General features: G+C 35.1%; 1 protein-coding gene across 1 annotated transcript in view; it reads left to right on the top strand.

The window, feature by feature from the left end:
* The window catches only part of LRP1B (LDL receptor related protein 1B), a 1553318-nt gene that overhangs the window by 1033701 nt on the left and 506549 nt on the right, over window positions 1-13068 (top strand). The gene's annotated exons all lie outside the window — the stretch shown is intronic.

Below are 13068 nucleotides of genomic sequence, written 5' to 3'. Positions count from 1 at the left end.
AAGAAAGAATGGTGTGAGTAAGAGAAAGGATAAATCACCTGCTTGAGTTTATCCATTTTAAGAGAATTGGGGTCACATGAACATGTCTGCTATCTCACTCCATGTATTCCACATTTTGGTGCAATAGTAATCCTCATATTAGGTTTGTGATTTTATTTCCTTCACTTAATGTTTGATCTTAAATCTGTCTCACATTTCTTTTTCCTCTCTCTCTCTTTCTCTCTCTCTGTCTTTTTTTTTTTTTTCTGGGATGCCGTGGCCATTTAGTGTAACCACAGCTCATTTTTTGTACCTCTTGCCTGATGCTTCCCCATTATGATATGTATCATAACTTATGGAAAACTTATTCCAATGCAAATAATCTTCTCTTTTCATTAGCATATTTTTTATGTGAGACATAGGATTCTTATGTGAGACATAGGAAAGTTGGTGAGCTCTTTCCTGCAGAGAGTACATTTTCTCCTTTTTTCCTCTTTCAGTGTAGATTAAGCAGATCTTCTACTTCACTGATATTTCTGTCTTATGGACCACACTTCAAGCCTTATTTGAATTCATGTTATATTGTCTCCTGCTAGACTTGCCTAAAAATACCCACCTCTGTGGTCCATAAATTCCATGGTTACCCTTCATCATTCTTGGGTACTTGGTCTTTATTCTCCCTTGATACTATTTCCCTCATCAAAATGTCCTCATCTATAAAAGTTTCTGTTCCATATCTCTGATATAGTCTGATTGAATCTAGGTCTCTTCCCAGATACTTTCAATTTCTCAATTTCAATTTTCATATATAATCGATCCTTCTTTGCCACATGGGAGTTTCTACATACCCTGGAATATGTGAGTCATCACTTAATCCTTCCTCATCACCCTTAACTCCTGTACTCCTTTCATCCTACAAACCTGCAAAGTATGAAGATATCACAGAGGAAATAAAGATTATCATTGTTGTACTTAAGAGGCGTTTCTTAAATATATTGGATTTAACTAAATTGAAATTGGTCAAGAAATAATAAGTCTGACCAGCAATGGGAAACTGATATAATGAAAAAAAGATATTCTTCTCTATAACTCACTTCAGCATGGAGGAGAACCTAGTAATAAACCACCAGTATGTGGAATATAAACACTTACAAAATAGGATCAACTTTTATTTTTATAAAGGCAAGATATGTGCATACTAGAGGCCAGGTGAACAAATTTGTGCATGGCTGGGGTCCTTCAGCCTGGCTGGTGATCAGGGAGGATTCGGGGGGAGCAACCATGGGAGGTTGGCCAATTGTCCTACCCCTTGGGGCTGATCACAGGGGGGCAGGTCAGGGAGAGAGAGTGTGGGAGGTGGGCCAGCTGGGGTGAGGGGGATGGAGCCTGCGGGAGGTTGACTGGCCATGGGAGGTTGGCTGTGGGAGCGTACTGACCACCAGGGGGCAGCTCCTGTGTTGAGTGTCTGCTCCATGGTAGTCAGTGCATGTCATAGCAACCAGTTGACTGGTCGTTTGGCCTTTTGTTGGTCAGTCGTTCCATTGTTTGGTCGCTTAGGCTTTTATATATATAGATATATAGATTTTATTCCCTAGGCTGTTCTGGATTTTGTAGGAACTGTAATTTTTATGTTGAAAGCAGTTTAAATAAATGGGACCATGAAAAATGGCCTGGGTCTATGTATTACATCATTCCCCTCCTTCAAAAATAGGATCAGTGTATTTCATTTATGAACTGACTGTCTGATTTGCCCACTTTAACATGACCCCTCACAAATTCATAGGATGGGAAGGAACATGATACTTTCCAGCTTTTCTAATATTTTCACATATATAAAAAGGAAGTGAGACATTCAGTGTAATTCAATAGGTTGAGGAGAAATGTTCTTGACATCTTAACTTAAAAAAAATGATTTATATGTGACCTCTCCACTTTGCACAAAATAGGGAAGTTTTTACTATTGTGGATGTCATTTAAGATATATTTCCAGGATTCAGGGCAGATACTCTAGTCATTATATACTTTTAGAGAATGTCACCGATAATGAGAACTTGCTATTTCTTAAGTGAAATTCAGTCAGTTTCCAATTCTGAGAATAATCAGAGAACATTCTACTTTCCCCCATTGTAAGTATCACTGAGTGTATAACAGACATTATCTATCTGTGATGTGCCTCTGTAGAGTAGCACTTCCCATGCCATATAAATAAAAAGATGACCATTTTATTACCAAGTATAAAATTACAGCAATGAGAATGGTGACCAAGCTCAGCATTAACACAAGTACAATAACAATAGCACCTGCTTTCTGTAATTAATGTGAGGTGCATGACAAAATAATATATTTTAATAATACATGACATTCAGTGCTATAAAATTGAAATATGTATTTCACAAATTAAAAAATAAAGGTTAGAAATCTTATTTAAAGTTATATAATCCGCCAAGCAGGAAATTAATACAAGTGTTAACACCAGTTTTCTTACAAGTAATTATTCATCATGTGTACAAGTTTCAAGTTTGGTTATTGGATTTAAGCAGAACTTTAAAAAAAAATCTATTTTAGATCCTTTGGTTCTTAATGTTGTTATAGGAACTTAAGAGAAAAGCTTAAACATATACAATGTAAAGGAGCAGTGGAGGCTATTTTAATTCTAAAATTTAAAATCTTTTATAATATGAGGAAGTTCAGCTTATTGTTTATAGCATGACATTGTCTCAGCCCTACAATTTCTAATTGTATGTGCAAGATACTTCACCTTTTTGAGCCTCAGTTTCCTTATCTTTTAACTAGAGATAATAATAGTATCTACATCCTAGGTTCTAGTAAACATGAGATTAATAGTCATTTGACACAATAGGAACAGTTAATAGGTGCAAAGTTCTTAGAACAATGTCTCACACATAATCAGTGCTATGTGTTCATATACATAAATAATAAAAATTTTAAAGAGTACCAGTTGTTGCAATCATGTCACTATCCTGTCTTGTTGAAATTTGGTTGCATTAGTTTTTTGAGACATTTTGAATACATTTTTCTCACATTTAAATAGATTATAATGGGCTTAATTGATTAATTTTCTATGTTATACCAATTTGTTTCAAAAAAAATACCAACAAAAATGTGACTCATACCTATCATTCTCCTGATTTATCAGGAGAATGCAGTGTTCAGATGACTAGACCATTGAATTATTCTGTCCGTAGTTTGGTTACCACCTAACACCTGCTCATAGACACAGTGAGTAGTAGATTCACATATAGTGTAAAAGGAATATTTAAAAGATTATTTAATATCATAAAATAAAATTTCTAAATATTTCCCCATTACAGATAACTTTTGGAATGCAAAAAAGCAGAGAACAGAGAAAACATACACCCATTTTCCCAGCTCCCAACGCAACAAGCATTTCAATGATTTTTCATCTAGTTGTTGTAACAGAGATGTTAAATAACACAATAATAAGCAGAACTATTACTATTTATTGATGTGCTATTTAGTTTTCACTTTTTCCCCAAATTATCAGAGACATCTAATAAGATAGTTAGTCCCACTTTCCATGAGAAAACTGATACTCTTGGAAGTGCAATAACCTAGCTCAGAGCAATAAAGTTCCTCAAAGAAGCACGAGGGTTCCAATGAGCATGACCAATCCATAGTTCCTGTTCCATTTCCTTCTGAACGCAGAAAGCTTTTGTATCTCTTCTAATTTAATATCATATTTCATTTTTAATTTTGTATCTTTTTTGACACAGCATCCTTCCCTGTTGTTATTAATGCCTTATGGATTTAATTTTTAATAACTACATATTTTCACATCACATGATTATCAAAAATATTCTCATCTATTCATTTATTTTTGGACATTTAGTTTAATTTAAATTTGTTTCCATTCTGTTATTAATAACTTCATTGAATATATCTATACATATGTATATTTTCCATATTTAAGAGTTTTGGTGGGTGCTGCTTGGTGCAGCCACTATGAAAAACACTATAGTTTCCTCAAAAAATTAGAAATAATGTTTTGACTTATGACCCAATGATTCCACTTCTGAGAATGCATCCAAAGACAGCTGAAATACTGATTTTAAAAAATATGTATGCACATTGCGATGTTATTTACAATAGCCAAAATCTGAAAGCAGTCCAGGTGCCCATCAGTAGATGAGTGAATAAAAAAGCTGTGGTACCTTTATACAATTGAATACTACTCAGCCAGAAAAAAAAATAAGGAAATCTTACCTTTTGTGATAGCATGAATGAACCTGGAGAGTATTAAGCTGAAGTTAAGTAACAAATTTGCATTTATAAAGTCACCTAATATAAATATATTTTAGCACTAAACAAGCACAATTATTAATTAAATTAATGTTGAATATATTAAAATCAACAGCAGCAATAACATCCCATATAATAAAAGGCTAATATGCAAATTGTCCCTTGGACCAGGAGTTCCACTGGGACTTCAACCAGGGGGCCACCCACTGCCCTTGTTCCCTCCCTGTGGCAGGTCAGCCCTGATCAGCCACCACCACTCCAATCAGGTCAGGGCTGGCCTGCCAACTTCCTTTGTCCTCTCACCCTGGCTGGCCCAGCCCAATTGACCCTAATGGGGAGGGCTAACCGTACCGCACCCATTCACGAATTTGTGCACTGGGCCTCTAGTGAAAGCCTTTTGATTTATATGTTAGTTTTTTGTTTGGATAATGAGATTTGGGCTTGCATAATTAAGCATTCAGTAAAAATGGTTTCATGATCATGGCCTTGTAATAACAAGGATGATATGCACATATGTTTTTATTAGTGTTTTATAGCTATTACTCTTAATATACACAAAAAAATAGCAGAACTTCTGAGAGATTTCCTCACTTCAAAACCAAATTTTTACACAATTCAGTTTTTCCTTCTCCAACACTCACTTAGACATTGTATGGTGTTTGGTTTTTTTCCTAACTCTGTTTTGTCAACCCCGCTAAAGTGTAAAATATTTGATTAATGGAGTCCCATTTATTTATTTAATAACTAGACTCTATTGTATAAACTGTAGAGTCTAGCTAAACCATTCATAACAACATTGATGATTATAATACTAGTAGCACCTTTTACTTGCTAATCCTCATTGCAATTTCATAAGATTACTAGCAATACAGTTTTACAGACAGAGAATCTAAGACAGAGAAATGTGAAGGACTTTGCTCACGGACTAATGGAAAGAGGGTGATTGCCCAGTATGTGACCTCATGGAGCAGCATCCCAGAGCTCTTGCTTAACCACTTGCTCTTCAGTCAGAAGAAATTGGTTTCATGTTTTTTGAGAATCGTCTTGGGATAGTTCTGTCATGTCACCACATGGCAGTAGGGAGTGAAGTTTTATTGAGGCATTCACTAGCCACAAGCATTCTTACCTTTTTGGAATTTATCGTCTAAAAGAGGAACGGACTACATTAATAACTAAGATTAATAAAATAATTATTATGGATAAATTGAATGTGAGTAGAGTAAATATATTTTAAAACTTAGCAGAATGTGGTCCTAAAAAGACTTTGGGTCTAGCCTAGTTTAATGTCTTCCTCTCTCACTCACTAGCCTCCTTACCTGAGGCAACTTACTGGATCTTGTTTCCTTGTTTGCAAATTGAAGAAGCTAGAGGTAAGGGTGCCATAAATGGGAAACCAGAGACTGCAGAAAGCAGCAAGCAAGGTGATATTTACTTATTCCCCTCATAAAGGAATTTCAGTTTTTATCACAATAAGTGATTATAATGGTCTCAAACTTCAGTTTTCATTAAAATTACCTGGAGGCCTCATTATAACACAGATTTCTAGGCTCTACTCAAAAGCTTCTGATTCAGTAAGACTAGGGTATGGCTTGAGATTTTGCATTTTAAACAAATTCCAGGGAATGCTGCTTTGCCTTAAGAACCCTGCTGCCCAAAGGGAAGGAGGAAAGCATTAAAAATAATTGTCAAAGCAGTGAAAAGAGCAGCTTTGCATGTTAGAAACTAAACTCCATCTGTGCAAGGTAGAGGTTGTGGGGAGGAAGGATGCAGGTAAGAAATTAGTAAAGATGCTACTTCATTCAGGAGGTACCTGATGCCTACATCTGGGATATTGTCATAAGACCAGAGAGAATGTATTATTGAAATATACTTAGAGGCAAAATCAATTAAAAATACTGATAGAGGTTTGTGGAGCGAGGAAGGTTGGGCAGAAAATAAGTAATTAGGGATGGCTTTAATTTTCTAGTGTTTGTAATAGGCTTCACAATCACAGTGTTACATAGAGACACTGTAATGGCTTAAGGGAAGTGGCTAGCAAACTTAATCCCCAGAAAGCTAGATAGTAAGTATTTTAGGTTTTATGAGCCATATGGTCTCTGTTGCAAATCTTCACTCTGCTGTTGTAGTGTGAAATCAGCCATTCAGAAATGAATGAGTGTGGCTGTGTTCCAGTAAAAATTTATTTATGGACACTGAAATGTAAATTTTATAAAATGTTCCTGTGTTATGAGATATTATTCTTCGTGTTTTTTTGTTTTTTTGTTTTTTTGTTTTTGTTTTTGTTTTTTTCCACCCTTTGAAAAAGCAACTTATTGGCTAGTCTTACCCTCTCCTTGTGAGGAGAGGCCTCTGTAAACTTGGAGAACATGTAAATGTCTTCTTTTGTATGTACATCTTCCCCCATGGAGCAAGGGGGCCATCCTCCTCCCTGTCCTCTCTCAGCCCAAACGTGTTTTCTTAATCATAGCCTTGGTTATGACTTAACACCTAGTGGGGGTTGAATTTGTTCATGAATCCGGAAAGATTCCACCACTCAGCTTTTGTTTGTGTTTTTAGTTTTCTTCCATGTTGCTATCTTTAGCTGCTTTGATTGGAATCTTTTCTTGAAATAATTCAAGAATATGATTGCCACTTAAAATATAGTGTTGCAAATATTTTATCCATTAATTTCCACCAACTACAAATGTGTGTGTGTTTTTTTCTCTCCTTGAAGGAATTTTTCCTCTGAATTGAGCTTAATAATGAGAACTTAATAAATATTTATTGGTAAAAATAATACTATTTTCCATAGACTATTTTATTTTACTTTCAAAAACAGGCTTACAGACTCATCCATCCTTTTTAATTTTGTTCTGAAAACCCACAAACATACAAACTGTTTTATATAACACATTAATATGAAAATATCCCTTAGAAAAGTCAGACAGAACAGAAATGCAATGAGGCACGAGAAGTTTCTTTGCAGTTACAATTTGATTAATACTTACAAAAATTACACTCTAAGCCAGAACCCATCCCCCAGTCCTGTTTTCAGGCATCTGAGGATTGTTCAGGAATGAATGTATGGGTGTAAGTGAATTGCTTCACTTAAAGAGGTAGTTTGAATAATTAATTGCTGGAGCTCCTACCCTGATATCCAAAATATTATTCCTGTCTTAATATCTGTGTGAGTATAAGATTGATTCCCCTTTTTCAAAATTAAGTTTACTTATCTGTAAAACGAGGGTAATTTATTTTTATAAACAAAAATTGCCAGTAAGAAAAATAAAATAATGCTTACGACACAGTACATTTTCTAGCATATTGTGATGAAAATAAATTATTCCATTTTTTGAACCTTTATTCTTTCCATCAATTTTTATGGCAGTCGCCTATCATGTTATGACATTGCTAGAGGCCCAATGCACAAAATTTGTGCCAGGGGTTCAACCCTCTCAGCCCTGGTCTGCCCTCGAAGCCCCAGCTTTATCCAGAGAGTCTTTCCGCTGTTTGGTCTAATTAGCATATTAGCTCCTTATTTTATAGGATAAGAAAAATCTCAGGCTGTTTCTGAATAATTTTAACATTGAAATGATTTTAAGGGGTTCCAATTGCTTCAGAAATAAATATTTTTATAGAAAATTACTTTTCTTAACAAAATTTATAAGAATCTGGCTGATTTATTAATTTATTTTGAAAAAAACATAGATTCTAAGACTATTAATAATATCATTGCTTCTTTAGGGACAGAGTATCACTTATGAAACTTGAAGAATGAGGGACTTCATGTAGGGCTCTTAATATATTGAGTTACAAGCAACATTTTTTCTTATAATTAATAAGAGTGTTTCTCATAAAAAAGAAATAGTCTTAAAACCATGTTTCAATGTGGTGGAGGTGAATGTTAAATATTTGCGGGTTACTGTAATTATTCACTTCCATGCTTTACTATACCAAAATCTAACTACTTGTCATATAAACCAAATCTATCTATCTATCTATCTATCTATCTATCTATCTATCTATTTACCTATCTATCTATCTATCTTTCTACTATCTAACCTTCTATATATTATAAATTCTGTTTAAAATATTGTCTTCCTAATTGTTTAATAGTGTCTCTTTATTTTATTTATTTAAATACTATCAATAGGACACTTAGATTTTTAGTATGCAACCTATCTAACACTTAAATCAAACTACTTCCTCCTTAACTTATAGTTAACATCACCAGTTTGCAAGGGATGAGAATTCTGACTAAAGGGAGGTGAAAGGCAGGTGATAATCAAAGCATGGGTGCAGGGTGAGATTTGATAAAACCTGTGAGGCTTCTTTAATGAGATGCTCATAACACCTTGCAGTACTGAGAGCCTGAGAGAACAGAGGCCATGAGCAATTCAGAGGAGAAATGAGAATTGAAATATTCCAAAGACATGTTCCTATCTCATTCCAACTGCTGACATAAAAAATCTCCATGGAGCTCAATTTCTCATCTTATACCTCTTTCCTTTGACAGATAGTCTGTCTTTTGATCCCAGAGCCAGTAATAAAGACTAGCAGCTAATTTAGTTTCTTAATGAATCCTCTGTATCATCTTAAAACCATATTATAAATGAATAGGTTTTATTTGTTCAACTGAAAAAAATAGTTACCACATTTAGCATTATTTCTTTGGCAAATATAATACAAATATCAAACCACTAAACTGCAAATTAATTTATATGCATATATTAAGTTTATAAATTGCTATTTTTTAAATGTGGTACAATACAGTCTACCTTGGAGCGGTGGAAAAGATTAGTAAGAAAGGAATCAAAATTACTTCTTCCCTATTATAGGTTGTATGTACTTGCCTCAAACATGCAAACCCAAGTGATTTAGTCCTTCATTCAGATCCATTAAGATTCAGAATCCATAGTTCTACTCCGTGACCAGAACTTATGAACTTCTGCCCTTTTTATATTTTGGGCAAGAAATCTCAGGTTTTTTGTTTGTTTGTTTGTTTGTTCTTTGGGGGCATATGTACATTGTAGGAAGTCTACTAGCATTCTCTCTGGCCTCTATCCCCCAAGATGCTAATGGTATCACCATTTTAATAAATATATTTTATTGATTTTTGTACAGAGAGGAAGGGAGAGAGATAGAGAGCTAGAAACATCAATGAGAGAGAGTCATTGATCAGCTGCCTCTTACACACCCCCTACTGGGGATATGTCCGCAATTAAGGTACATGCCCTTGATTGGAATCGAACCTGGGGCCCTTCAGTCCCCAAGCCGACTCTCTATCCATTGAGCCAAACCGGTCCCGGCAGTATCACCATTTTAAATTTTTAAAAATTCTTTATTGTTTAAAGTATTATATATAGTATTACATATGTTTCCTTTTTCCCCCATTGACCTCTCCCAGCCACCCCCAGCCCCAGCACATGCCCTCACCCCCCCCTACTGTCTGTGTCCATTGGTTATGCTTATATGATGCATGCAAGTCCTTTGGTTGATCTCTACCCACCCTCTCCCCTGCCTTTCCTTTGAAGTTTGACCATCTGTTCAATGCTTCTCTGTCTCTGGATCTATTTTTGTTCATCAGTTTGTGTTGTTCATTGTATTCCAAAAATGAGTGAGATCATGTGATATTTATCTTTCTCTGACTGGCTTATTTTGCTTAGTATAATGCTCTTTATGTCCATCCATGCCATAGTAAATAGTAAGAGTTCCTTCCTTTTTACATCAGTATAGTATTCCATTGTATAGAGATACCACCATTTTTTTAATTCACTCTTCTGCCAATGGGCACTTAGGCTATTTCCAAATCTTAGCTATTGTAAATTGTGCTGCTATGAACGTAGAGGTGCATATATCCTTTCTGGTTGGTGTTTCTGGTTTCTTGGTTTATATTCCTATAAGTGGAATTGCTGGGTCAAATGGGAGTTCCATTTTTAATTTTTTGAGGTAACTCCATACTGTTCTCCACAGTGGCCGTACGAGTGTGCATTCCCACCAACAGTGTACGAGGTTTCCTTTTTCTCCACATCCTCCCAGCACTTGTTGTTTGCTGATTTGTTGATGATAGCCATTCTGTCAGGTGTGAGATGGTATCTCATTATTGTTTTGATTTGCATCTCTCAGATAATTAGTGACTTTGAGCATATTTTTATATATCTCTTGGCCTTCAGTATGTCCACTATTGAAAAGTGTCTATTTTTTGACACGTTGCCCATTTTTTGATTGGCTTGTTTATCTTCCTTTTGTTAAGTTGTATGAGTTCCCTGTAAATTTTGGATATTACACCCTTATCTGTGATACCATTGGCAAATATGTTCTCCCATGCAGTGGACTTTCTTGTTGTTTTGTTGATTAGTTCTTTTGCTGTGTGGAAGCTTTTTATTTTGATGGTCACATTTTTTTTTTTTTTCTCCTTAGTTTCCATTGCCCTAGGACAGCGTTTTTCAACCGCTGTTCCGCGGCACACTAGTGTGCCCGAGATGTTGCCTGGTGTGCCGTAGGTGCAGACAAGATAAGAATTTTATAATTTTTCACTATTTTGTTTACTTAATATTTCATAATAAAGTAATTATAAAATACTTTCTTTGTGTTTATTTGATTCCTATTCAAGAGAATTACTTTATATATTGTCAATATAGGCACAGAGTTAAATTTTTTAACATTTTCTAATGGTGGTGTGCCTCGTGGTTTTTTTCATGAAACAAGTGTGCCTTTGCCCAAAAAAGGTTGAAAAACACCGCCCTAGGAGATGTATCAGAAAAGATAATTGCTGCAACATATGTCTAATATTTTGCTGCCTCTGGATTCATCTAAGATATTTATGGCTTCCCATCTTACATTTAAGCCCTTTATCTATTTTGAGTTTAATTTTGTGTTTGGTGTAAGTTGGTGGTCTAGTTCCATTTTTGCATGTATCTGTCCAATTTCCCCAGCACCAATTATTGAAGAGACTGTCTTGATTTCATTGTATGTTCTTGCCTCCTTTGTCAAATGTTAATTGAGCGTAATGACCTGGGTTGATTTCTTGGTTCTCTGTTCTGTTTCATTGGTCTATATGTCTCTTCTGTGCCAGTATCAGACAGTTTTGAAAACAGTGGCTTTGTAATATAGCTTGACATATTACAAACTTTGTCATTTTGTATTTTTTCTCAATTTTGTTATTTTTTTCTCAATATTGCTGCAGCTATTTGGGGTCTTTTTTTATTTCATGTGAATTTTTTCCCATATAAGCATAATTTTATTAGGTAAGCAAATATCATACATGTTTTATAATACATCAAATTTCCTTATATTTTATTTGGAATTAATGGATATAATACTTGTATTTAAATAATTTATTTTTTGCTGATGAGAAATAGACTGCAATTAAATATAGGCTGTCTGAAATATGAAATTAACTTTAATATTGTTTTATTCATAGATCACATTAGTCTTGTGTGATTACATAATTAATTTTTTTCCTATAAAGTGTTGCCATTATATATTATTTAGTCTCTTCACCTAGCATTATGATGTGCTTTAGTAGATGAACTAATTTTCCAAATTTTCAGATAACATATTGTTTTATGGCTGCTTTTTGCTATAATAGCAGTTGAATAGTTACTATAAAAATATTTACTAACTGGGCTTTTATAGAAAACAAAGCAATCAAGAACAAAATAAAACAAAACAAAACAAAAAGAAAACTTGCCAACCCTTGATTTAATAGGGAGAGAGGTATATACTGATATAAAATATGTGAATATATGTCACAGACAATTAACAATAGGAGTGTAAATAATAAATTGCTTAATGTATGGTTAATAATTAAAATTAATATTCAGTGATAGAAATAATAAGCATTTGCTGATTAGAAAATGTTTAGTAGGAGAAAAATAAAAAGCTGGTTTATGAAAAAAGCTTAAGGTAAAAATGTTTTTGATAAAATTTTATGGGGAAAAAAAATAAATCATGTGGCTGTAGAAATGGAAAAGGTATCCTATATGATACAATCCCAATATGCTGTGTCCCACCATTCGACCAGTTACTATGACTTGCACTGACCACTAGGGGGCAGATGCTCTGACTGGTAAGTTACCGTAGCTTGCTGCTGGGGTCCAGTAGATTGGGACTGAACAAAATGGACCAGACATGTCCTGGAGCACTCCCGTGGTTCCTCCGTGGCCCCAATTGTGCATGGTGGGGTCCCTCAACCTGGCCTGCACCCTCTCACAATCTGGGACCCCTCGGGGATGTCAGAGAGCTGGTTTTGGCGCGATCCCCATGGGCCAGGCTGAGGAACCCCACCACTGCATGAATCTGTGCACCAGGCCTTTAGTGTATAAAATATTAGAGAACAATAGGAGTCCATTTTTCCATGTGCCTAATGTGTATATATAAGAAAAGTGATAGATGAGGATGGAAGATGGGTTGGTACTTTGAAAAGAAAGATTGGTATATTCTGTGCAGCACCACAGTGTGTCGGTGATGTGAAGGTTATTTAAAGATGTTGAAATAAATCTGTATGTTGGAAGAGGAGGGATTTAAATATCTAAAGAGAAAAACACATTTTAGAGAAAGCCTGACAATACTTGACAAGTGATTAAATATCGTAGTAAAGAGAAGTGAAAAAAAATGATTTGAAGTTAAAATGTTATAAGTTTAGCCCTAGCCGGTTTGGCTCAGTGGCTAGAGCGTCGGCCTGTGGACTGAAAGGTCCCAGGTTCGATTCTGGCCAAGGGCACATGCCCGGGTTTTGGGCTCAATCCCCAGTGGGGGGCTGCAGGAGATAGCCAATCAATGATTTTTTCTTATCATTGATGTTTCTCTCTCTCTCCCTCCCTCTTC

This window comes from Pipistrellus hanaki, assembly GCF_964339955.1.
Source record: "Pipistrellus hanaki genome assembly, chromosome: 8".
In the NCBI taxonomy this organism is placed as follows: Eukaryota; Metazoa; Chordata; class Mammalia; order Chiroptera; family Vespertilionidae; genus Pipistrellus; species Pipistrellus hanaki.
This window is presented reverse-complemented; position numbering and strand designations above follow the sequence as displayed.